General features: G+C 35.4%; 1 protein-coding gene across 1 annotated transcript in view; it reads right to left on the bottom strand.

Moving 5' to 3' along the window:
- The window catches only part of DOCK3 (dedicator of cytokinesis 3), a 560,028-nt gene that overhangs the window by 402,812 nt on the left and 130,653 nt on the right, over nucleotides 1-26,563 (bottom strand). The gene's annotated exons all lie outside the window — the stretch shown is intronic.

The raw sequence follows: 26,563 nt of genomic DNA, 5'->3' as shown, positions 1-26,563 counted from the left end.
CTAAAACTGTTCTAAAAAATAAAGTCTAATAAAACTTAAAATTTTTAAAAATGACAGAAAACTTCCCAAATTTAGCAAAAGACAAAACCTCCATATTGAAGAAGCTGACCAAACCCCGAACAGAATAAACCAAAAGAAACACATACCAAGACATAACATAGTTACATTTCTGAACACTATAGGCAAAAGAAAAGAAAAGAAAAGAAAAGAAGAAAAAAAAGTAGCAAGAGAGAAACAATACCTAACCTCAAGTGGAAAAAAAATTCAAATGACAGTGAATTTTTCACTAAAATGAGAGAGGATGAGCATCACTACTCACAGTAGCCAAACATGGAAACAATTCAAATCTCCATCAACTGATAAGCAGACAAACATACTGTGGTATAGTCATAAAATGGAATGTTACTCGGACATAAAAGCAATTAAGTACAAATATATGTCACATCAACAAATAATCTTGAAAACATTATACTGAGTAACAGAAGTCACACACAAAAGGCCACGAAAGTATCCAGAATAGGCAAACCCACAAAGAGAGTAGTTGTCAAGGGCTGGGGGGAAAGGGGAATTGGTATAAGGGTTCATATTTGGGGTGACAAGAAGATTTTGGAATTAGATAGTGGTAATGGCTGTAAAACACTATGAATGTACTAAATGTCAACACGGAAGATACTGTCTAATGTGAATCTTACCACTATTTTTTAAATTTTATAATATAACTAAAATTTTAAATTTTATAATACCAAATATTTTTAAATTTTTATTAATAAAACATAAGGAACAAAAGGAAGTGGCAAAAAGTTCTCACTGCTGAAAGAAAATAACTATTGGGGTGGTTGGGTGGCTCAGTCGGTTGGGTGTCCAACTTCAGGTCAGGTTATGATCTAGCGGTTTGTGAGTTCAAGTCCTGAGTCAGGCTCTGCGCTAACAGCTCAGAGCCTGGAGCCTGCTTTGGATTGTGTGTCTCCTCCTCTCTCTGCCCCTCCCATGTTCATGCTCTGTCTCTCTCTGTCTCTCAATAATAAATAAATGTTATAAATTAAAAAAAAAATAACTGTTAACTTAGAATCCTATACCCCCTGGAAATATTCTTTGGGAATGAAAGAGAAGTCAGGAGATTTTCAGATGAAAGAAAACTAAAAGAATTTGTTACCAGCAGATCTATCCTAAAAGAAAAGAAAGTTCTCTAAACATAAGAAAAATGGTAAAACAAAATAATCTTGAAACATCAGGGAGAAAGAAAAAAGAAGGTAAACAAAAACGTGTGGAAATATGATTGACTTTCACCCTCTTGAATTTTTAAGATTATGTATGATGGTTTGAAAAATTAAAAATTATAACAGTATCTGTTGTGGTTCATGTAGGAGAAAAAATATTTGGCACACTTGTAAAGAGAAAAGTAAACAAATATAAAGAGAGACAAGTTTTCTACAATTCACACAACCAGAAAAATGGCAATTCCAATACACTGTAATGAGTTCCTCATTTACAATATAATACCTAGGAATAACCACTAAAAAGATCTACAAAGACATATACTCAAAAACACTACAGATACATTAAAATGGAATTCTCAAAAAATGCTCTGGGGTGCCAGGGTGGCTCAGTCGGTTAATCATTTGGCTTCGGCTCAGGTCATGATCTCATGGTTCATGGGTTCAATCTGCATCAGGCTTTGTGCAGACAGCTCAGAGCCTGAAGCTGCTTCAGATTCTCTGTCTCCCTCTCTCTCTGTCCTCCCCACCCCCCACTCTCTCTGTCTCTCTCAAAAATAAATAAAAACATTTTAAAAAATTTTAATGTTCAAGTAACCCACAAGGAGGAGGAAAAAGAAAGCAGAGAAAAGAAAAATAGAAATAAAAAAAATAAAGGGGCCCCTGGATGGCTCAGTTAGTTAAGTGTCCAACTTCAGCTCAGGTTATGATCTCACAGTTCGTGAGTTTGAGCCCCGTGTTAGGCTCTGTGCTGACAGCACAGAGCCTGGAGCCTGCTTTGAGTTCTGTGTCTCCTTCTCTCTCTCTGCCCTCCCCTCCTCACACTCTGCCTCTCTCTCAAAAATATATAAACATTAAAAAAAAATTTTTTAATCAAAAAATAAAATGGAAGACTTAATAACAAATCAATAATGGCATTAAATGTAGATAATCTCAATAAATTAGTTAAAAGACACACAGCCAGAGAAATTATAAAACATGACCTAATAGTATGTTGTTTACAAAAAACTAACTACAAATGTAACTATAAATACAACATCCTAGGCAAATTAGAAATATAAGCATGAAAAAAACATACAAAAGTTAATGAAAAAAAGCAATAATTAATATTAAAGTAGATGCCAGAATAATTTTCTTTCTTCTGACACAAAAATGGAACATTATATAATGATACAAAGTCAATTACCAAGAAAACACAGCAATCATAAATGTATATGCACTAAATAACAGAGCTACACAATGTGTGAAGCAAAACTGACAGAAATAAAAATAGACAACTCTACAATTATAGTCAGAGACATACAGAACTAAACAGAAAAAGAGCAATGATAAAGAACTCAACACTACCACTGACCAATAGGATCTAGTGGCATTCACAGAATAATCCACTCAACAAAAGCAGATACACATTCTTTTCAAGTGCACATATGACTCATACTAAGATATATGATGGGCAAAAACACAAATGTCACAAATTTAAAACAATCAAAATCATACACAATGTTTCCTTCAACCACAATAAAATCAAACTGGAAATAAATAACAGAAGAATAACAAAAAAATCTTCAAATGCTTAGATATAAAAAAAAATTTTCTAAATAATCCATGCATCAGGGGCACGTGGGTGGCTCAGTTCATTGAGCATCTGATTCTTGATTTTGGCTCTGGTAATGATCTCACAGTTCATGAGATAAAGCCCTGAGTTGGGCTCTGTGCTGAGAGTGCAGAGTGTGCTTGGGATTCTCTCTCTCTACCCCTTTCTCTCTCTCTCAAAATAAATAAACATTTAAATAGTCCATACACATCAAAGAGAACTTTTCAGAGCAAATAAAAATTACACTGAACTGAATTAAAATGACAATATAATATATCAAACTTTTGGGACACAGGTAGAGAAATGCTGAAAGGAAATTTATTGGCATTAAATGCATATATTATTATTTTGTTGTTTGTTTCAACTTTTTATTTACATTCTAATTAGTTAACATGTAATGTAATATTGGTTTCAGGAGAAACTTCAGGCTCATCATAAGTGTCCTCCTTAAAACCCATCACCCATTTAGCCCATTCCTTGCCCACCTCCCCTCCAACAACCCTCAGTTTGGTCTCTATAGTTAAGAGTCTCTCATGGTTTGCCTCCCTCTCTTTTTTTCCCCTTCCCCATGTTCATCTGTTTACTAAATTCCACAGGAGTCAGAATGACTAAAATTAACAACTCAGGAAACAACAAATGTCAGTGAGGATGTGGAGAAAGGTGAACCCTCTTAACACTGTTGGTGGGAATGCAAACTGGTGCTGCCACTCTGGAAAACAGTATGGAGGTTCCTCAAAAAGTTAAAAATAGAACTACTCTATGACCTAGCAATTGCACTACTAGGGATTTACCCAAAGGATACAAAACTACTGATTCAAAGTGTCACGTGCACCCCAGTATTGACAGCAACATTACCAAAAATAGCCAAATTATGTAAAGAGCCCAAAAGTCTATCAACTGATGAATGAATAAAGCTGTGGTATGTGTGTGTGTGCTTGTGTGTGTGTGTGTGTAATAGAATATTAGTCATAAAAAACTGAAATATTGCCATTTGCAATGACATGGATGGAGCTAGAGTGCATTATGCTAAGTGAAATAAGTTAGAGAAATACAAATGTATATATTGGCTCAGGGCATGATCTCGTGGTTCATGACTTTCAATTCTGTGTCATTAGCTGCGGATTCTGTGTCTCCTCTCTCTCTGCCCCTCCTCCCACTCATATTTTGTCTCTCTGTCTCTCTCAAAACTAAATAAAACATTAAATTTTTTTTAAAAAAGGAGGGGCTCCTGGGTGGCTCAGTCATTTACACATCCAACTTTTGATTTCAGCTCGTTCGTGGGATTGGACCCCACTTTGGGCTCTGTGCTGTCAGATTCTCTCTCCCCCTCTTTCTCTGTCCCTCCCCCATGCATGCATGCATACACTTCCTCTCTTGTGCAAAATAAACATTAAAAAAAAAAAGGAAAATGCATGGGGTGCCTGGCCAGCTCAGTCAGTAGAGCATGAGACCCTTGATCTCAGGCTTGAGTTCAAGCCCCATGTTAACCACAGAGCCTACTTAAAAAAAATAAGTAAATAAAATTTTTAAAATTTTTTTCAAAAATTAAAATAAAAAGGAAAATTGCAAATCAATAATCTAAGCTCTCTCCTCAAGAAATTAGAAGGACAGGTACCTCAGTGGCTTAGGAGATTGAGCATCCTACTCCTGATTGGCTCAAGTCATGATCTCAGAATTGTGGGATCGAGCCCCACGTTGGGCTCCATACTGAGCACTGAGCCTGCCTAGGATTCTCTCTCTCTTTTTCTGCCCCTCTCCCCCATTCACGCTCTCTCCCTAAAATAAATAAAAATGAAAAAAAAAGAAATTAGAAGGAAAAGAGCAAAATAAAACGAAAGTGAGCAAAAAGAACAAGAGAGTAAAAATCAACAAAATTTAAACAGAAAAACAATAGAAAAATCGAGGAGATATAAAGCTGGTCTTTGGAAAGATCAACAGAACTAATTTATTTATTTTTTAGCATTTATTTTTGAGAGAAAGACAGAGTGCGAGCAGGGGAGGGAGAGAGAGAGGCAGACACAGAATCCAAAGCAAGCTCCAGGCTCTGAGCTGTCAGAACAGCTGGCTCGAACCCACAAACTGTGAGATCATGACCTGAGCTGAAGTTGGATGCTTAACCAACTGAGCCACCCAGGCGCCCCATAATTAATTTCTACCAAGACTAACAAAGAAAAAAACATATAAGACACAAGTTATCAATATCAGAAATGAAATGGGATATTACACATACATTAAAAGGATAATAGAGGAATACTTCAAAAACTCTACATACATAAATAGATGACATACATGAAATGGATCAATTCCTTTTAAAATACAAACTACCATAACTCAATCAATATAAAATATATATATACAGTTAGTCATTGAATAACACAGGGTTGGAGCACCAATCCCCCACACAGTCAAAACCCGGTATATAACGATGACCTCTCAAAAACTATTATTAGCCTACTGTTGATCAGAAGCCTTACTGACAATATGAATAGTCAATTAACACATATATTGTATGTTATATTATAGAGTGTATTCTTATAATAAAGTAAGCTAGAGAAAAATATTATTAAGGAAATCAGAAGGAAGAGGAAACAAATTTACAGTACTGTATTGTATTTATCAAAAATTCACATAGAAGTGGACCCAGGCAGTTCAAACCCATGTTATTCAAGGGTTAACATAATTTGACTAGCTTGACTAGACCTATAACTATTAAGGAAACTGAATTCATATTTTAAAACTCCTAAGAAAAAAATCTTCAGACCTAGATGGCTTCACTGCTTCATTCTATTAAATGATTGAAGAGCAAACACTACTTCTACACAATCACAAAAGAGAAAAATAAAAACATTTTGCAATTCATTTTATGAAACCAGTATTACTCTGATACCAAAATCAAAGATACTATAAGAAAACTATAGCCTCATATCCCTCATAAATATAGATATAAAAATTCTTAACAAAATGTTATCAAATAGAACATCCAATATATAAGAAGAGTTATGCACCATGAGGTTTATTTTAGAGATGCAAGTTATTTTCAATATTCAAAAACCAATCAATGTAATCTACCAAATTAAATCTAATAAAAAAAAACACATAATAATATTAATGCATAAAAAACATATGACAAACTTCAACACCAATTCATGACAAAAAGAAAACTCTCAGGAAAAAAAGCAAAAAACATCAGAGAAGTACCATAAGCAAAATGGAGAAGGAGTTCTCTATCATTTTCCCACCAATAAACTACTTTTAATAATCAACCACAGACAAGAATGACCTTGTGGAAGTTCAGAAGTTCTAGCACACTGTTGGAGAAAAAAAGCAAATCTGAGACTAGATGCACTGAAGAGGGTAAGAAGAACAATTTCACTTTACCTGCATTATCCCTCACGAGGCAGCCCAGATCACTGCCAAGACAGAACTTCTAGATCTGTGATTTCTCCCATGGGGGAATATGAGAGCATCTGAGTGAGCACCTGGCTTCCTCAATTTTGTGGGATGCTGCTGAAGAGGCTCATTTTTTTCTCACCCTATCCAGAATACTGAGGTGTACTACACAACTGTAGGACAAGGAGGGGCTAGGAGAGCAGTCAGGACTCCCAAAAGACATAAAAGGATCCTACTAATCACTTTACAGGCTCCATCAGGAAGTCTATCCATGAGCCAATGGGGACACCTCACCTGTAAACCTTCCCAACTGGTGCAATGGCACCTTCAACATGCTGTGTAACTCCCAACTCCCCAACTCCATGGCCAGCTCCTTGTGTGTACCACCAAGGGCAACAACAAATGTAACCCTTTGTAGATGGTTTCTGAACACATGCAGAAAGTCACCCAACTCCTTAGGACTTGGAAAAAGCACAGAAACTTGAACATTCAGCACCACCTTAGGTAAAGCAAACAAGAGACTGTTAGCAACTGGCCTGATTTTACAGGATTGAGAGAATGCACACAATCTTGAGAAATCCATTCCAAAAAGGAGTATGCAGTGTGGAGCAGGTACCTTCAAAGGAAAGGTCTAAGATAGCTTCAGAATACCCATCCAGGATGACAAAAGGTATTTCTCTACCAAAGACAGTGAGTAAAAATGGAGGAAGTGACTGCTTCTTCAAACGCAAAAAAAAGAAATGCAAGACTTCAAGGAACATGAAAAATAAAAGAACCATGATACACCAAAGGAACACATTTTTTCTAGTAACCAAGCCCAAAAAAGCAGATATGCAATTTGCCCAACAAATAATTCAAAGTAGTTGTTTTTAAAAAGCTCAGAGACTGGGGCGCCTGGGTGGCTCAGTCGGTTGAGCGTCCGACTTCAGCTCAGGTCAGGATCTCACGATTTGTGAGTTCGGGCCCCGCGTCGGGCTCTGTGCTGACAGCTCAGAGCCTGCAGCCTGCTTCCAATTCTGTGTCTCCCTCTCTCTCTGCCCCTCCCCTGCTCATATTCTGCCTCTCTCTGTCTCTCAAAATTAAATAAATGTTAAAAAAGAATTTTTTTAATAAAATAAAATAAAAAGCTCAGGGACTTACAAGAAAACACTTCAGAAAGACCATTAAACAAAATCAGGAAAACAATACACAAACAAAATGAGAAGTTCAACAGATACACAGAAATCACAAAAAGGAAACAATTTTGGAGCAGAAGATTACAATAAATTAAATGAAAAATGTAAAAGAAAGTGCCAAAAGCAGACTACATCAGCAGAAGAAAGAATGAGCGAGATTAAAGATAGGAAGTCTGAAATTATCTAGCCAGAAGAGAACAAAGAAAAAAGAATGAAAAAGAGTAAAGAAAGTCTATGTGAATTATAGGATGCCATCAAGGGAAACAATCCATGCATTATTTCAGTTCCAGAAGGAGAAAGGAGAAAAAAGGAACAGAAATCTGATTCAAAGAAATAATGGCTGAGAAGTCCCCAAATCTGGGAAAGATCTGAATATCCAAGTTCATGAAGCTAAGTCTCCCAAAAATATCCAACCCAAAAAGATCAATTCAAAGACACACTGTAATAAAACTGACTAAAATCAAAGACAAAGAGAATTTCAAAAGCAGCAAGAGGAAAAAAAAAGTTTGTAACTTACAAGGTAACCCTCATAAGGCTATCAGCAGAATTCAGCAGAAACCTTGCAGGCCAGAAGAGAGTAGGATGATACATTCAAAGTACTGAAAGAAAAAAATTGCCAGCTAAGAATACTTTACCTGGCAAAGATGTCCTTCAAAAATAAAGGACAGAGAAAGATTTCCCAAGACAAACAAAAACTGAGAGGGTTCATCACAACTAAATCTGCCTTAGAAGAAATGTTGAAAGAAGTTCTTCACGCAAAAATGAAAGGACACTAACAAATCAGTAACATAAAACACATAAAAATATAAAACACACTGGTAAAGGTAAGTTTATAAATTCAGAATTCTCTAGAACTGTTATATAGTGGCATATTAATCAATTAACTCTAGTACGGAGTAAAAAATAAAAGTATTAAAAATAACTACAGCTACAGTAATTTGTTAAAGAATACATAATATATGAAAATGTAAACTGCAACATGAAAAATATAAAATGTGGGTAGGAGTGAAAGGGTACAATTTGTATATAAGATTGAAGTCCAAAATATCAGCATAAAACAGACTGTTGAAAGGTGTTTCATATAAGCCCCACTGCAACCACAAAGAAAAACCTACAACATTCTAGCTAGTACAAAAAGGTAAGAAAAGTAATTAAAGGCATCCAGATTGGAAAGGAAGAAGTAAAATTTTCATTAGTCATAATGACATAATATCTGTGGGAAAAACCCAACAGAATCTTCCTGCCCCAAAATAATAGAACTAAATGTGTTTAGCAAGGTTGCAAGATATAAGATCCATATGCTAAAATAAACTGTATTTCTATATACTAGCCATGAACAATTGGAAATTGTTTTGTTTTTAAAAAATAAAAGAAACTGGGGCGCCTGGGTGGCTCAGTCGGTTAAGCGTCCGACTTCGACTCAGGTCACGATCTCGCGGTCCGTGAGTTTGAGCCCCGCGTCGGGCTCTGGGCTGATGGCTCAGACCCTGGAGCCTGCTTCCGATTCTGTGTTTCCCTCTCTCTCTGCCCCTACCCAGTTCATGCTCTGTCTCTCTCTGTCTCAAAAATAAATAAACGTTAAAAAATTTTTAAAAATAAAAAATAAAATAAATAAAATAAACTGCTGAAAAAAACCCTACAACAGATATTCAAAAGGTAAAGAAAAGGTAATCAAACCATACCATGATGAAAAATCACCAATTCGCAAATGAAGAGAAAAAGGAAAGACAAGCAAACTAAAAGAGCCAGAAAACAATTAACAAGATAACATTATTAAGTCCTTAACCTACTAATAATTAAATTTAAATAGGTTAAGTTCTCCAATTAAAAGGCATATAGTTGCTGAATGGACTAAAAATATAACCCAATCACATGCTGCCTATAAGAAACTCACTTTAAGGATAAACAAAGGCTCAAAGGAAATTAAAAAAATATAGTCCATGCAGATGTAAACCAAAAGAAAGCAGAGTTAGCTCTACTTATGTCAGACAAATTAGATTTCAAGTCACAAACAAGAGTCAAAGAAGTTGATTATATAATGACAACGGGGTTAATTCATCCTGAGGATAAAACAATTGCAAATATGTATACACCCCAAAAAAACAGAACACCTAAATATATTAAATACTAACAGATCTGAAGGGAGAGCAGACAACACTACCAAAAAAAGTAAGGAATATCAATACCCTCTTTCAACAAAGGATAGATCCAGAGTATTAGTAAGAAATTATTAGACTTAAATTACACTTTAAACAAATGGAACTAACAGACATATAAAGAATATTCAATTTAACAGCAGCATAATACGCACTCTTCTCAAACACACACAGACTAGTCTCAGGGTAGAGAACACGCTAGGCCACAAAATAAGTCTTTAACTCAGGGTGCCTGGATGGCTCAGTCGGTTAAGCGTCTGACTTCAGCTCAGGCCATGATCTCACAGTTCGTGGGCTCGGGCCCCATGTCAGGCTCTGTGCTGACAACTCAGAGCCTGGAGCCTGTTTCAGATTCTGTGTCTCCCCCTCTCTCTGCCCCTCCCCCGCTTGCACTCTGTCTCTCAAGAATAAATAAATGTTAAAAAAAAATTTTTTTAAAGAAGTCTTCAACTCAAGAAGACTAAAAGCATACCAATTATCTTTTCTAACCACAATGGTATGAAACTAGAAATTGATAGCAAGAATTCACAAATATGTGGAAATTAAACAACACACTCCTGAACAGCAAATTGGCCGAAGAAGAAATCAAAAGAGAAGTCAAAAAATAACTGAAACAAATAGAAATGGAAACACAACATACCAAAACTTATAGGATACAGAAAAAGCAGCTCTAAGATGAAGGTTTATAGTGATAAATGCCTAAAATAAGGAAATAAAGTCAAAGAGCAACCTAACTTTATACCTCAAGGAACTATAAAAATAATGACTTAGGGGGCACCTGGGTGACTGGGTCATTAACTATCCAACTCTTGATTTTGGCTCAGGTCCTGATCTCATGGTTAGTGAGATCTAGCCCTGCCTGGGCTCTGAGCTGACAGCATGGAGCCTGCTTGAGATTCTTCTCTCCCTCTCTCCCTGCCTCTCTCTCAGCTTGCACATGCATGTGCACTCTCTCTCTCAACATAAATAAACAAATATTTTTTAAAAATAATGAAGTAAGCCCAAAATTAGGAAAAGGAAGTTTATATAATAATTAGAGACAAAATTAATAAAATAGAGCCTAGTAAACATCAGTGAAATTAAGATCTAGTTGTTTGAAAAGATAAAAAAAAATTGAAAAACCTTTAGCCAGACTAACATAGAAAATAAGAGAAAGAATCAAATATATAAAATCAAAAATGAAAGAGAATAAACAAATAATCCAGTGAAGAAATGGGCAGAAGACATGAATAGACACTTTTCCAAAGAAGACATCCAGTTGGCTAACAGACACATGAAAAGATGCTCAATATCACTCATCATCAGGGAAATACAAATCAAAACCACAATGAGATACCACCTCACATCTATCAGAATAGCTAAAATTAACAACTCAGGAAACAACAGATGTTGGCAAGGATGCCACTTTGGAATACAGTATGGAAATTCCTCAAAAAATAAAAAATAGAGCTATCCTACAACCCAGCAATTGCACTACTAGGTATTTATCCAAAGGATACAAAAATGCTGATTTAAAAGGGAACATGCCTCCCAATGTTAACAGCAGCACTATCAACAATAGCCAAGTTATAAAAAGAGCCCAAATGTCCACTGAATGATGAATGGATTAAGAAGATATGGTATGTATGTGGTATATATATATATACACACACATATATACATATATATATATATATATATATATATACACAATATATATATATACACAATGGAATACTTGGCAATCAAAAAGAATGAAATCTTGCCATTTGCGACAACATGGATGGAACTAGAGTGTATTATGCTAAGCGAAATAAGTCAGAGAAAGACAAACGTAATATTAATTTCACTTCATGTGTGGAGTATAAGAAACAAAAACAGATGAACATAGGAGAAGGGAAAGAAAAATAAGATAAAAACAGAGAGGGAGGCAAACCATAAGAGACTCCTAAATATACACAACAAACTGAGGGTTACTGGAGGGGAGGTGGGCAGGAGGCTTGGGTTAAATGGGTGATAGGCATTAAGGAGGGCACTTGTTGGGATGAGCACTGGGTGTTATACGTAAGTGATGAGTCAGTGGGTTCTACTCCTGAAACCAATACAACACTGTGTATTACCTAACTTGAAGTTAAATAGTTTTTATTTTTTGGGTTTTTTTATTTTTTATTTTTTTAATATGAAATTTATTGTCAAATTGGTTTCCATACAACACCCAGTGCTCATCCCAACAGGTGCTCTCCTCAATGCCCATCACCCACCCTTGTCTCCCTCCCACCCCCCATCAACCCTCAGTTTATTCTCAGTTTTTAAGAGTCTCTTATGGGTTGGCTCCCACCCTCTCTAACCTTTTTTTCCTTCCCCTGCCCCATGGTCTTCTGGTAAGTTTCTCAGGATCCACATAAGAGTGAAAAGATATGGTATCTGTCTTTCTCTTTCACTTAGCATAACACTCTCCAGTTCCATCCATGTTGCTACAAAAGGCCATATTTCATTCTGTCTCATTGCCAAGTAGTATTCCATTATATATATAAACCACAATTTCTTTACCCATTCATCAGTTGATGGACATTTAGGCTCTTTCCATAATTTGGCTATTGTTAAGAGTGCTGCTATAAACATTGGGGTACAAGTGCCCCTATGCATCAGCATTCCTGTATCCCTTGGGTAAATTCCTAGCAGTGCTATTGCTGGGTCATAGGGTAGATCTATTTTTAATTTTTTGAGGAACCTCCACAATGTTATATTTGCAAATGACATATCAGACAAAGGGCTAGTATCCAACATCTATAAAGAACTTACCAAACCCCACACCCGAAAAACAAATAATCCAGTGAAGAAATGGGCAAAAAACATGAAAGACACTTCTCTAAAGAAGACATCCAGATGGCCAACAGGCATATGAAAAGATGCTCAACATCACTCTTCATCAGGGAAATACCAATCAAAACCACAGTGAGATACCACCTCATGCCAGTCAGAGTGGCTAAAATGAACAAATCAGGAGACTACAGATGCTGGAGAGGATGTGAAGAAATGGGAACCTTCTTTCACTATTGGTGGGAATGCAAACTGGTACAGCCATTCTGGAAAAAAATAGTTTTTTTTTTAAATGAAAGAGGAGACACTACAACTGATACCATAAAAATACAAGGATTATAAGAGATTACTATGAACCATTATACACAAACAAACTGGTTAACCTAAAAGAAATGGACAGATTGCTAGAAACATATACCCTGACAAGATTGAATCATAAATAGAAAATCTGAACAGGGGCACCTGGGTGGCTCAGTTGGTTAAGGGTCCAACTCTTGATTTTGGCTCAGGTCATGATCTCACGGTCTGTGAGTTCAAGCACCAGATCAGGCTCTCTGCTGTAAGAGCAGAGCCTGCTTTGGATCCTCTGTGTCCCTCCTCTCTGCCCCTCCTCTGCTCATGCTCTCTTTCTCTCTCAAAAATAAGATAAACATTAAAAAAAAGAAAATCTGAACAAACCAATTATGACTAAGAAGATTAAATCAGGTGTTTCAAACCTCTGAACAAAGACAAGTCCAGTAACAGATGGTTTAACTGATGAATTCTACCAAAGATTTAAAGAAAAATCAATACAAATCTTTCTCAGGGTCTTCCAAAAAACTGAAGAGGAAGTAACACCTCAAAGCTCATTTTACAAAGTCTGCATTATGTTGATACCAAAGCCAGACATCTTTGTCATGTATCAAGGTAATGCTGACTTAACAAAACAAGAAAATTAAAGGCCAATATCCTGATGAATGCAGACACAAAAATATTCTCAACAAAATACTAGCAAGCCAAATTCAACAGCACATTAAAGGGGCACCTGGATGGCTCAGTCAGTTGAGCATCCAACTTTGGCTCAAGTCATGATCTTGCAGTTCATAGGTTCAAGCCCCACACTGGGCTCACAGCTGTCAGCTCAGAGCCTGCTTTGGATCCTCTCTCCCCCTCTCTCTGCCCCTGCCCTGCGTGCACTGTCTCTGTCTCAAAAATAAATAGACATTAAAATTTTATTTAAAAATAGCGCATTAAAAGAATCATATACTGTTATTAAGTGGGACTTATCCATCAAATGCAAGGATAGTTCAACATACGAAAATCAATAAGTGATACACACATTAACAGAATGAAGGATAAAAATATGATCTCAATAAATGCAGAAAAAGCATTTGACAAAATTCAATAGCCTATTATGATAAAAACTCTCAGGTATAGATGGAGAGGTATAGATAGAATATACTTTGCCATAATAAAGGCCACATATGACAAGCTCACAGAAAACATATTTGATGAAAGCTTTACCTCTACAATCAGTTAGAAGGCAAGGATGCCTACTTTCACCACTTCTGTTCAACACAGAAGTCCTAGCCAGAGCAACTAGGCAAGAGAATAAATGAAGACAACCATATTGGAAAGGAAGAAGTTAAAATTGTCTCTGTTTTGCCTATGACATGATCTTATATATAGAAAACCATAAAGCCTCCACCAAAAAACTTTCAGAACTGACAAAGCTGTTAAAGTTTCAAGATAAAAAATTAATATACAAAAAATAAGCTGCATTTCTTAAACTAAAATGAGCTACCAGACAGAAAAATTAAGAAAATCCTCTTACGATAGCATCGAAAAGAATAAAATACTTAGGGTTAAATATAACCAAGCAGGTGAAAGATCTGTACACTGAAAACTGTTAAGACATAGATGAAAGAAAATGAAGAAGACACAAAAAATTAAAAAATATCCCATGTTCATGGATTAGAAGAATTACTACTGTTAAAATGGCCACACTACACAAAACCATCTACAGATTCAATGCAATTTCTTCCAAAATTCCCACGGCACTTTTCACAAAAACAGAAGAAACCATACTAAAACCAGTCTGGAACCACAGTAGACCCCAATGAGCTAAAGCAATCCTGAGCAAGAAGAGCAAAGCTGGAGGCATCACACTTCCTGACTTCAAACTATATTAAAAAGCTATGGTAATCAAAAGAGTAAGGCACTAGCATAAAAACAGACACATAAATCTAAGGAACAGAATAGAGAGCTCAAAAATAAATCCATACATATACAACCAATTAATTTATGACTAAGGTGCTGAGCATACACAATGAGGAAATGATAGTTCCCTTCAATTAATTGTATAGGAAAACTGGATATAAACATGCAAAAGAATAAAAATACACCCTTACACATCATACTCAAAAATCAACTGAGAACAGATTAAAGATTTAAATATAAGACCCAAAACCATAAAAATCCTAGAAGAAAATACAAGGAAAATGCTCCCTGACATTGGTCTTCACAATGACTTTTTTGGATATGACACCAAAAGCACAGGCAACAAAAAGCCTAAAACAGACAATTAGGATTACATCAAACCAAAAAGCCTCTGCACAATAAAGGAAAACTCAACAAAATTAAAAGGTAACAAACATACTGAAACAAAAATATCTGCAAACCATAAATCTGATAACTCCTATAACTCCTACGACTCAGAAGCAGAATACAAATAATCTGACTGACTTAAAAATGGACAAAGGAATTGAATACACATTTCTCCAAAGACATACAAACAGCCAAAAGGTATAAGAAAAAGTGTTCAACATCACTAATCAGCAAGGAAATACAAACCAAAACCAAAATGAGATATCACCTCACATTTGTTAGAATGGCTATTATCAAAAAAAAAAAAAAAAAAAAAAAAAAAAAAAAAAAAGTCTCAGTGAGAGTGTGGAAAAAGGAAATCCCATACACTGTTGGTGGTATGTAAACTGCTCTGGCCATTATGTAAAACACTATTTAGGTTCCTCAAAAAATTAAATATAGAACCAACATATGATCAAGGAATTCCACCTCTGGCTATGGCAAGATATAACCTTAACTATAAATCATGTCTCAAAGAGACAGCTGCACTCCCATATTCATTATAGCATTATTCACAATAGCCGAGATATGGAAACAACCTAAGTGTCTACCAATGGATAAGCAGATAGATGATGGGATACACACACACATACACACAATGGAATATTATTCCACCAAAGGAAAGAAGGAAATTCTGCCATTTGCAACATTATGTTAAATGAAAATAGCCAGACATAGAAAGACAAATAGTATATGTTTTACAAATAAATAAGTAAATATTGAACTCATACAGAGAGTAGAATGGTTGCTACCAGGGGCTAGGAAGTGGGGAAATTGTGAACATGCTGGTCAAAGGGTACAACCTTTCTGCTATAAGCTGAATAATAAACTTATATAAGCTGATGAAAAGCTCTGAGGATCTAATGTATTACATATTGACTATGACTAATAAAAGTGGGTTGTGTACTAGAAATTTGCTATAAGAATAGATCTTATGCATTTCTACCAGCAAAAAAAAAGTTATTATGTGAAGTGACAGATGTGTTAATCAATTAACTGTGTAAATCATTTCACAAAGTATACATATATCAAGTCATCATGTTGTACACATTAGACATATACAACTTTATTTATCAATTATATCTCAATAAAGCTGAAAAAATATTAAGTAAAATTAATACTAGGAATAGAGGAGAACTTCCTAATTTGATGAAAAGCACTTACAAAGAAGCATTATACTTAATGGTGAAAGAATGAATATTTTCCCCCTAAGATAAGGACACCATTCATATTCACCATAGTGTTGGAAATTCTAGCCAGTGAAATAAGGCACTAATTTTAAATTTTTTTTAATGTTTATTTATTTTTGAGAGACAGAGAGACAGAGCACAAGCAGGGGAGGGGCAAAGAGAGGGAGACACAGAATCCAAAGCAGGCTCCAGGCTCTGAGCTGTCAGCACAGAGACTGACCTGGGGCTCAAACTCACAAACCATGAGATCATGACCTGAGCCGAAGTCGGATGCTTAACCGACTGAGCCATCCAGGTGCCCCAATAAAGCACTAATTTTAAAAAGGAAATAAAAGGCATCCAGTTCAGAAATGAAGAGATAAAAATGACTCTGCTTACAAATGACATGATTATCTATATAGAAAATCCCAAGGAAGTTAAAAAAAAAAAAGTCCTATAACTGATAAGAGAGTTAAACAAAGGTTACAGGACACAAATAAACATACACAAATCAAATGTATTTCTAGATACTAGCAATGAACCTGAGCACACTGAAATTTAAAATACAATACCATTTATAATCACTCAAAAATAGGATATACTCAGGTGTAATCTAACAAAGCAGATACATAACTTGTATATGAAAATGTCAAAAACACTGAATAACCAAAGAGATAGACTATGTGCACGGACTTGAAGACTCAACCTATCATTTCTCCCCAAACCAGTACACATGTTTAATATGATCCCTAGAAAATCCTAGCAAGATTTTTTACATATTCTCAAGATTCTTCTAAAGTTTATATGAAAAATAGAGAAACTATAATATATAAAAGAATTTTTAAACAGAATAAAGTGTGAGAATAAAATCAGTCTATCAGATTTCAAGACAGCTACAAAAATCAAGACTTGCAGTATTGGCAGAGAGGCAAATAGATCAATGGAATAGAACGGAGAAACCAGAAACAGACCCACACAAATATACTGTTGCTGTTTTTACAACAGCAATTTAATAGGGGAAAAATAACCTTTTCAACAAATGAAGCTGGAGCAACCGGACATGCATACACAAAACAATATCCCTGATAGTGTCAACAAATCAGGTATAGATGGAATAAGTCAACCTCACCATCAAACCTGCTCTAAAAATTAACTTCAAATAGATCAAAGACTTAAAAGATAAAACTATGTAACTTTTAGAAAAAACATAAGAGAAAATCTTCTACACAGGAAATCTAAGGGAAGGCAAAGAACTCTTAGATTTTACACCAAATGCACAATCCATGAGAGGAAACACTCTCAAGTCACACTCCACCAAAATTTAAAACTTCCTCTGTGAAAGACTCTGTTCAAGAGCATATAGATGGAGAGAAAATTTTTCTAACCACACATCTGATATAAAACTAGTATCTAGAATATATAGAGAACTCCAAAACATAATAGTTAAAAACACAAAGTCCAATTAGAAAATGGGTAAAAGGTGTGAAGATCATATACAGATGGCAAATAAACATGTGTTCAACATCAGTAACCATTACGGAAATACAAATTAAAATTACAATGAGATACTACTACACCTATCAGAATGACTAAATAGAAAACAGTGACAAAATCAAATGTTGGTAAGAATGCCAAGAAACTAGATCTCTCCTACACTGCAGGTGGAAATGTATAATGGTACCACCTCTCTAGAAATTGGTTTGACCGTTTCTTTAAAAACTACATCTGCAACTACCATATAAACCAACAAGTGCATGCCTGGGCATTTACTCCAGGGAAATATAAACTTTCATTCATGAAAGCACAAAACCTGTACATAAATGTTTATAACAGTTCTCTTTTAATAGCAAAAAACTGGACACTTGGATAACCTTCAAAATATGAATGGTTAAACAAATGGTATATCCATGCCATAACATATAACTCAAAAATAAAAAGGAATGCACTATTTTTTAAGTGTATTTGTTAATTCTGAAAGAGAGAGAGCACAAGGAGGGGGACAGAGAGAGCGAGCAAGAGAGAGAATCCCAGGCAGGCTCCACACTGTCAGTACAGAGCTCAATGCAGGGCTTGAACTCACAAACCATGAGATCATGACCTGAGCCAAATTCAGATGCTAAACTGACAGAGCCACCCAGGTGCCCCAAGGAATGATACATGCAACAATATGGACAAATTTCCAGACAGTTATGCTGAGTGAGAATTCCCAATTCCAAAATGTTGCCATACTGTATGGCTCCACTTACATACATTTTTAAATAATGAAATTCTAAAAAACAGAAAACAGATTACTGGTTGCCAGAAAACACAAGGCAGTAGACGTGGAGGGGAAGTGGGTATTGCTACAAAAAGGCAAAATGAGAGATCCTTGTGCTGATGGAAATGTTTTGCCTCTTGATTATATTAATGTCACTGTCCTGGTTTTGATATTGTACTACAGTTTTATAAGATGTTATCAATGGAAGACTTGGATCTCCTTATATTTATTATAACTGCATATGAATCCTTAATTATCTCAAAAATATAACATATAACAAAGAAAACCAGGACCTGTCTTCTGTCAAAAACAACTAGAAAACTGAACCAAATATGTGAAACAACTGTTTTCAGAAACTAGACAACCAGTAGCACAGTAATGTGTGATCACTAGGAGAAGGGAAACAAAGGAAGTGAGTCATACAATTTCCTAACACTTTTTGTCTAGAGGCCTTTATAGATCAAAACAGAACAGCACAGAGCAAAGCACTGTAAACATTTGTAAACATTAGTAAACACTGTACACATCAGTAAAGAAGAGTGGAAGAGCTGGATTCTGTGTGACAGAACAGAAGGGAATCATGAAGACTAAGAATTACAGGATTCCCCATAGAGATTTCCTTGAGTCTTTGCCTGAAAACTAAGCTGCAATCGTACAGAGTGAGACTATACAAGTGTAGGAAAAGAGCAATTAATGGACATCTGTAAACTAAACAATTCCTGGAAAAAACATAAGATTGGTACACATTCAAATGCTAACCCACCAGAATGAAAGAACTCTGTGAACACATGGTCTTGCAATAAGGACCCAGTAAGACTGCATGTTAAGAGCAAGGTCAAACAATCTTAGAGTAAAGGCTACTGTAGACATACTGTAACAAACCTTAAGGATCAAGCTGAATTACAAGTGAATTAATTGCCTGCAAAAATGAATTAAACTTCTGGGATGCCTAGCTGGTTCAGTTGGTAGAACATGCAACTCTTGGTCTCAGGGTCCATGAGTTCAAGCCCCACATGGACATGGAGCCTACTTAAAAAAAGAAAAGAATTAAACTTTCTTTAAAAGAAGATGACAAAATTCAGATCAATAAATTCAACAACACAACTTCAAAATTCTGGAAAAGAAAACACAAAAAATTACTAGGTATGAGAAAATATAAACCATAATCAGAAGAAAAAGTAATCAATAAAAATAAACCAAAAATGATATACAATGGTAACTAGCAGAAAGGAAGTTAAAAATAACTATTAAAGTTTCCTCAAGAATTTAAAAGAAACCATGAACATAATGAAAGTGGAATAAATATACAAAATGGAACAAAATGGAAATAATAGAGCTGAAAAACACATCTAAGTGAAAACTTCATTCAAGGTATTTAATGGAAGATTAAATACTGTGGAAGAAAGAGCAGCACACTTGAAGACCTAGTATTAAAACCACGCAAATAAAGGAACATAGTTGAGGGAAAGCCTGAAAAATTAAACAGCAGTTAAAAAAAAAAAAACTGTGAGATAATATAAAACAGTGTAAGTTTTTATTTAAATTCCAGTTAATTGGGGTGCCTGAGTGGCTCAATTGGTTGAACATCTGATGTAGGCTCAGATCATGATCTCACAGTTCGTGAGTTCGAGCCCCACATCGGGTTGCTGTTGTCAGCGCAGAGCCCACTTCTGATCTTCTGCTCCCCTGTCTCTCTCTCCCTCCCTGCTTGCACTCTCACTCTCAAAAATAAATAAAACAGGGGCGCCTGGGTGGCGCCGTCGGTTAAGCGTCCGACTTCAGCCAGGTCACAATCTCGCGGTCCGTGAGTTCGAGCCCCGCGTCAGGCTCTGGGCTGATGGCTCGGAGCCTGGAGCCTGTTTCCGATTCTGTGTCTCCCTCTCTCTCTGCCCCTCCCCCGTTCATGCTCTGTCTCTCTCTGTCCCAAAAATAAATAAAAAACGTTGAAAAAAAAATTTTTAAAAATAAATAAATAAATAAAACATTTAAAATTTTTTTTCAATTTAAATTCCAGTTAGCTAACATACAGTGTAATATAAGTTTCAGATGTAGAATTTAGTGATTCATCACTTACATACAACACCCAGTACTCATCACAAGTGCCCTCCTTAATACCCATCACCTACTTAACCAATCCCCTTGCCCCTCTCCCCTCCAGCAACCTTCAGTTTGTTCTCTATAGTTGAGTCTGTTTTCTGGTTTGCCTCTCTTACTGTTTTTCCCCATCTGTGTCCATCTGTTTTGTTTCTTAAATTCCACATGTGAGTGAAATCATATGGTATTTGTCTTTCTCTGACTGACTTATTTTTGCTTAGCATAATTGCTCTATCCGCATCATTGGAAAGGGCAAAATTTTATTATTTTATTTTTTTAATGTTTTTAATTTATTTTTATTTATTTTTGAGAGAGAGACAGAGTGTGTGTGTGTGTGTGTGTGTGTTTGTGTGTGTGTGTGTGTAAGCAGGAGAGGGGCAGAAAGAGAGGGAGACACAGAATCTGAAGAGGCTCCAGGCTCTGAGCTGTCAGCACAGAGCCCAACATAGGGCTCAAACTAATGAACCCTAAGATCATGACCTGAGTTGAAGTTGCATGCTCAACCAACTGAGCCACCCAGGCACTTCCAAAAACACCTTTTAAAAATAAAAGTGAGTACTCCGAAAGTAAATAAAATGACTAGGATAATAGAAAGCAGAGATCTTTGAAATAATCGACCAAAAAATGTTTGAAGTCAAAAGTTGTTAATTTTTTTCAAAAGATCAACAAAACAACAAAAATCTATGTAGATTTGATCAAGAAAAAGAGAGGGCACAAATTTCTAAAATCTGGAATGAAGGAGGGATTACCACTGAATATCTTACAGACATTAAAAAATAACTGGGGCACCTGGGTGGCTCAGTCGGTTGAGCATCTGACTTCAGCTCAGGTCATGATCTCACACTCCGTGAGTTCGAGCCCCGCGCGTCAGACTCTGTGCTAACAGCTCAGAGCCTGGAGCCTGCTTTAGATTCTGTGCCTCCCTCTCTCTCTGCCCCTCCCCTGCTCATGCTCTGTCTCTCTCTGTCTCAAAAATAAATAAAAACATTTAAAAAAAATGAAAAAAACAATAAATAGCTTGAATAACTATAACAAAAAAATCAAAAGTATTTTTGACAAATTTCCTACAAAATACAACTAACCCAACTGACAGAAAATGAATTTGACAAAGATACTAAAGACAGAACATTAGCTCTACCAAAACAAAAATAAACTTAAATGACAAATTAGCTTCCTCAAAATTAAAATCTACTCTTCAGAACACAACAGTAAGAAAATAAAAAGGCCAGGTGCACCTGGGTGGCTCAGACAGTTAAGTATTTCAGCTCAGGTCATGATCTCATGGTTCCAGAGTTCCAGCTCTCTTTCTCTCTCTCTCTCTCTACCAAAAAAAAAAAGGCAAGCCACAAACTAGAAGAAATATTTACAAGGACTTGTATTCAGAATAAAGAATTCATATAACTCTATTAAAAAAAAAGACCCAGTAAAATTTAAGTGAAAGACATAAACAGATACTACACAGAAAAATGAGGCAACAGGTCAATAAACATTTGAAAAAATTTTTAACCTCTTGAGTCATCAGATAAATAAAAATTAAAATCAGAACAAGATACTGCTGGACCATTCATTAGAATGGCTAAAATTTAAAAGACTAAAAATGAAAACTGTTGCTGAAACATGGACCAACTGAAACTCTCATATTTAAACTTAAATTTGTGGAGAGTTCTCACCATTAACTGGTAAGAATTGCTCACTGTGCCTAAACTATTTGGCACAAACAATATGGTTTACGCTAAATACGTGCTTTCCTTCTGGGAGTGCGGAATTTTGTTATGTACTAAGGAGAAGGTGCCTATATCACCAGTGACAATAAAAACTCTGGGCACCAGGTCTCAAACAAGCTTCTCTGGTTGGCAGCATTTCACATGTGTTGTTACAGTGTTGTTGGGGGAATTAGGTTTGTCCTGTGTGACTCCACTGGGAAAGGACTCTTGGAACCCTGTAGCTGATTTCTCCAGACTTTACTGCATGCATCTTTTTCCCTTTGCAGATTCCTCATAGAATACAAAAAGTAATTCATAGCTTTTGAGAGCAACTATATAATGAATCCGGTGGGTCTTCATAGCAAATCTTCAAACTTAAGGGTGGTCTTGAGGACTTCCAAACACAAGTAAGCCTTGCACAAAATACCACCTAGCCTTCATTCTTTTCAACTTCTACCACTTTCTCCCCACCTACAACAATATAAACACACTAATAATTAAGGCCCATTGATGGAGTATACTTAACATGCGGCTGTTAGATAAATTCCAGATCACATACACAAAATTCCAATGCTGAGTAACAACAATAAAAGTCATTTTAAAAAGGTTTTCAGTTAGAACTCTTACTGATGACAACTACAGTTTCCCTTCATTTAAAAATAACATCAGATAAGTTCTCAGGATTACTTCATATTTGACCAAGTCTGTATCAAAATTAACCACCACAGGTAGAAGTAAATTGAGAAACTGAAATGATAACTCTCAGAGTGAATGTGAAATCACATCTTCAGGGTTTGATGTAAAAAACCATTTAATGGTTTTTTTAAACAACTTTATTGAGGTATAGCTGATATATGACACACTGCTGATATACCATAAACTGCAAACATGTGTAGAATTTGATGCTTTGGGCATATAGTACATATACAGTGAAACCATGGACACAATTAAAATAAAGAAATTTGCATCATCCCCAAAAGTTTTCTCTTATCTTTTCTGTAATCCATTCCTCTTTTCAACATTATTAGTAGGCAGCCACTAAACTGGTTTAAGGCATTATAAATTATCAGCATTTTCCAGAATTTTACATAAATCAAATGCAAAATGTTCATCAGACTTATCCACTCCCCAAACCAACAACCTTATACTCCCTAGAATCTACATCTACTTCCTTCCTTTCACCCATTACCTACTCACTAGACACTGGCTCTCTGCTACTATCAATCCTATTAAATGGGATTCTCTTTTTAATATGAAATTTATTGTCAAATTGGTTTCCATACAACACCCAGTGCTCATCCCAACAGGTGCCCTCCTCAGTACCCATCTCCCACCCCCCATCAACCCTCAGTTTGTTCTCAGTTTTTAAGAGTCTCTTATGTTTTGGCTCCCTCTCTCTCTAACCTCTATTTTTTTTTTCTCTTCCCCTCCCCCATGGTCTTCTGTTAAGTTTCTCAGGATCCACACATAAAGGGAGTCTCTTAAAAATCGCCAATGGCCTTCTAATTGCAAAACACAATACCCCCTACTCAGTACATTCTACTACACTACTCCACAGTACTTGAAATCATTAATCACCATGTTCTAAAAAACAAAAAACACACTTCCTTCTCCTTAGCCAATTATAACCTCCATTTCTCAGTCTCTCTGTGCTAGTTCCTCTTTTTTGTCCTCTAAGGTGATCTCAAGTCTCTAAAGTCTCATTTGCAGCCCTATACTACCATAGCAGTAGTTGTTATAGCAACAGAAGCAAACATTTATTGCGCTGTTATCATGTGCTAATAAGCACTTTGTTAGGAGCTTCATATAAGTTCACTGATTCCTCATAACAATTCTATGAAGTAATAATGGTATCCCTATGTCAAATACACACAAAATTAGACAGAATAACATAATGAACCTACATGAACACATCACTCAGCTTTGATAAATACCAACATTTTGTCAATCTTGATTCATTAATCCCCACATACACATTTTTACCTAATGCAGTACGTTAGAGAGAATTTTAGAATTCATGCATAAATACTTCAATATGTATCTTTAACAGGTGCTTACTGTTTCTCCAATAAACTCCATTTTATAATTATGCTGTGTAGCAATGGTAGATACACTCCTCTGTTAAATGGCAGATTCCCTGTTGCCAGAGAGACAAAATCCAAATTCTTTAGCATTCCTTATATTCTCTGGCATATAAGAGTCTTCAAATATAGATCCAACCTACCTTTCCTGCTTTGGCATCCATCATTTTTCTGTACTATGCCCTTGCCAGTTTGGAGTATCTAACATTCCTTGAACATGCCTTGCAATTTCATGCCTCTATACCTCTGCTTTTATGATGTAAAACATTCTATAAGGCCTTGTGGCTATCTGGCAGAATTCTATGTATCTAGTTGACAGTTATTACATAAAAGCTAATTACAAAATGGGAAATATAAACTTTCTAGAATTTCATTCTTTTCCTCATGAGCATATATTTTATTTAAAAACACAAAATTATCAAATATCTGTTGTCCTTTTCTTAATTTTATCTAACTCTCTTATTTTTTAATTCTTTATGTATGCTCTTAAGAAAGCTAATATTTTGGCAAGCCTAACAATTATGTAACATGACATTTCACCAAAAGATATTATGTCTCAAAAACTTTTGATTTCTAAAATTATAAAGCCTAAATAAGTTTTACCCTGGAGTGTATGATGCAAAAATAAAGCCTTCAAAAAATGCAAAAGACAAAACCTATCATTCTTAAGATCACTGGGCATAAAATTTAGTAGTTTATTTTTCCTACATAGTATCCTCTTAAAATGTAAAACTTCAATATATAGTCACAAAAATATGTAACTTAAAGCATATTTTATAATCATCCCAGTTTTTATTTTCCTTTTTTTAATGTTTATTTATTTTTGAGAGAGAGTATACACACGCACAACATGCAAGCATGCACAAGCAGGGGAGGGGCAGAGAGAAAGAAAGAGAGAATCCCAAGGAGGCTCTGCACTGTCAGCACAGTGTCCGACACAGGGCTCGATCTCATGAACCATGAGATCATGACCTGGCTGAAATCAAGAGTCAGACGCCTAATCCACTGAGCCACACAGGTGCTCCTCATCCCAGTTTTTCTTTAAGAATGTAGTATCTTACTACAAAGTATTCATGAAGAACAAAACAATTAAGCTTTGAGAGTTTTATAAACTGTTTTATAGAAAGAAATGTTTTACCACTTATTAATACTTCTGAATGCTGTATTTGCTATCTAGTTCAGATATTATTTTATTCAGGCTATTATGAGTTTTATTATAAGTCAAACGCAACTCAAGACATAATAATAAGTCACCTTTTAATTTTCTTTAAACACGAACAGCTATAAAAAACCTACTGAAATTTTTACTTATTGTGATTATATTAATTATATATATATAATTAATATAAAATAAAATTATATATATAATTAAACAGAATTATATATATATATATAAAAGATATATAGAAATGTATTTTTATCACTTTAAGTGTGTAGAATCATTAAATGATTATATTTTACAAATAATAAAGAATTTTCATCATGGTTCCACAAAATATCATTGCCCCATGAAATGGTTTTCTCTATCTTTATTTCCAGTTGTTAAATTTTTAAAGTTTAAGAATACAAACACACGCTACTCAAAGGCATACAGTTATTTTATTAATAAATGCTACAATAATCTAAGACGCTAGAATGAAGTTGGTATTACCAAAACACACAATTTCAGAAGTCATTAGTCAAAAATAAAGACATTAAGAGAGTCTGATCAGACAAAAAATGAGCTCTAATGCTTAAGATTAGTTTAATTTGGTTTCTTCATTTTGATTGGCTTATGAAATCATTCCTAAGATTAATCACAAGGTAGTCTCTCCTACAGTCTCTAAACACCTTTGTTGCAGGAAATTTAGAAAATAGGTATGAGATTCTGAGCACCTTTCCTTAACTCTAAAACAGAATTCTGATTATCTGCTAGAGAAGTCATATGGAGAAGCCTTGAGACTATATGGAAAGTCTAGCTACATCAGTGATCTGGCTGAGGAGAGCCTTCCAGCCATCCTTGTCAGGATGCCAGACATGTGAATAGACCCTCTTGGACACCACAGCCAGCTGATCCTCCAGATGATTATAGCCATATAACTAAGTGTCCAGGTGGCCCCAGTCAAGGTACAAAATAATGAGAGTTAAAATGGTGATTAAATTAATCCACTAAATTTTGATACACTTTGTTATACAGTAGTAGATATTTTAAGGGTGTCATAGTTCATGTCTCACTCAACAAGGTTTCAAAGCCATACACTGTTCATCAATTGTTGTTTTAATTACAAACATACTATAATTTGAATGACTATCATCTCCACAATGAT

This window comes from Panthera uncia, chromosome A2 (genome assembly GCF_023721935.1).
Source record: "Panthera uncia isolate 11264 chromosome A2, Puncia_PCG_1.0, whole genome shotgun sequence".
NCBI classification, from domain to species: domain Eukaryota; kingdom Metazoa; phylum Chordata; class Mammalia; order Carnivora; family Felidae; genus Panthera; species Panthera uncia.
This window is presented reverse-complemented; position numbering and strand designations above follow the sequence as displayed.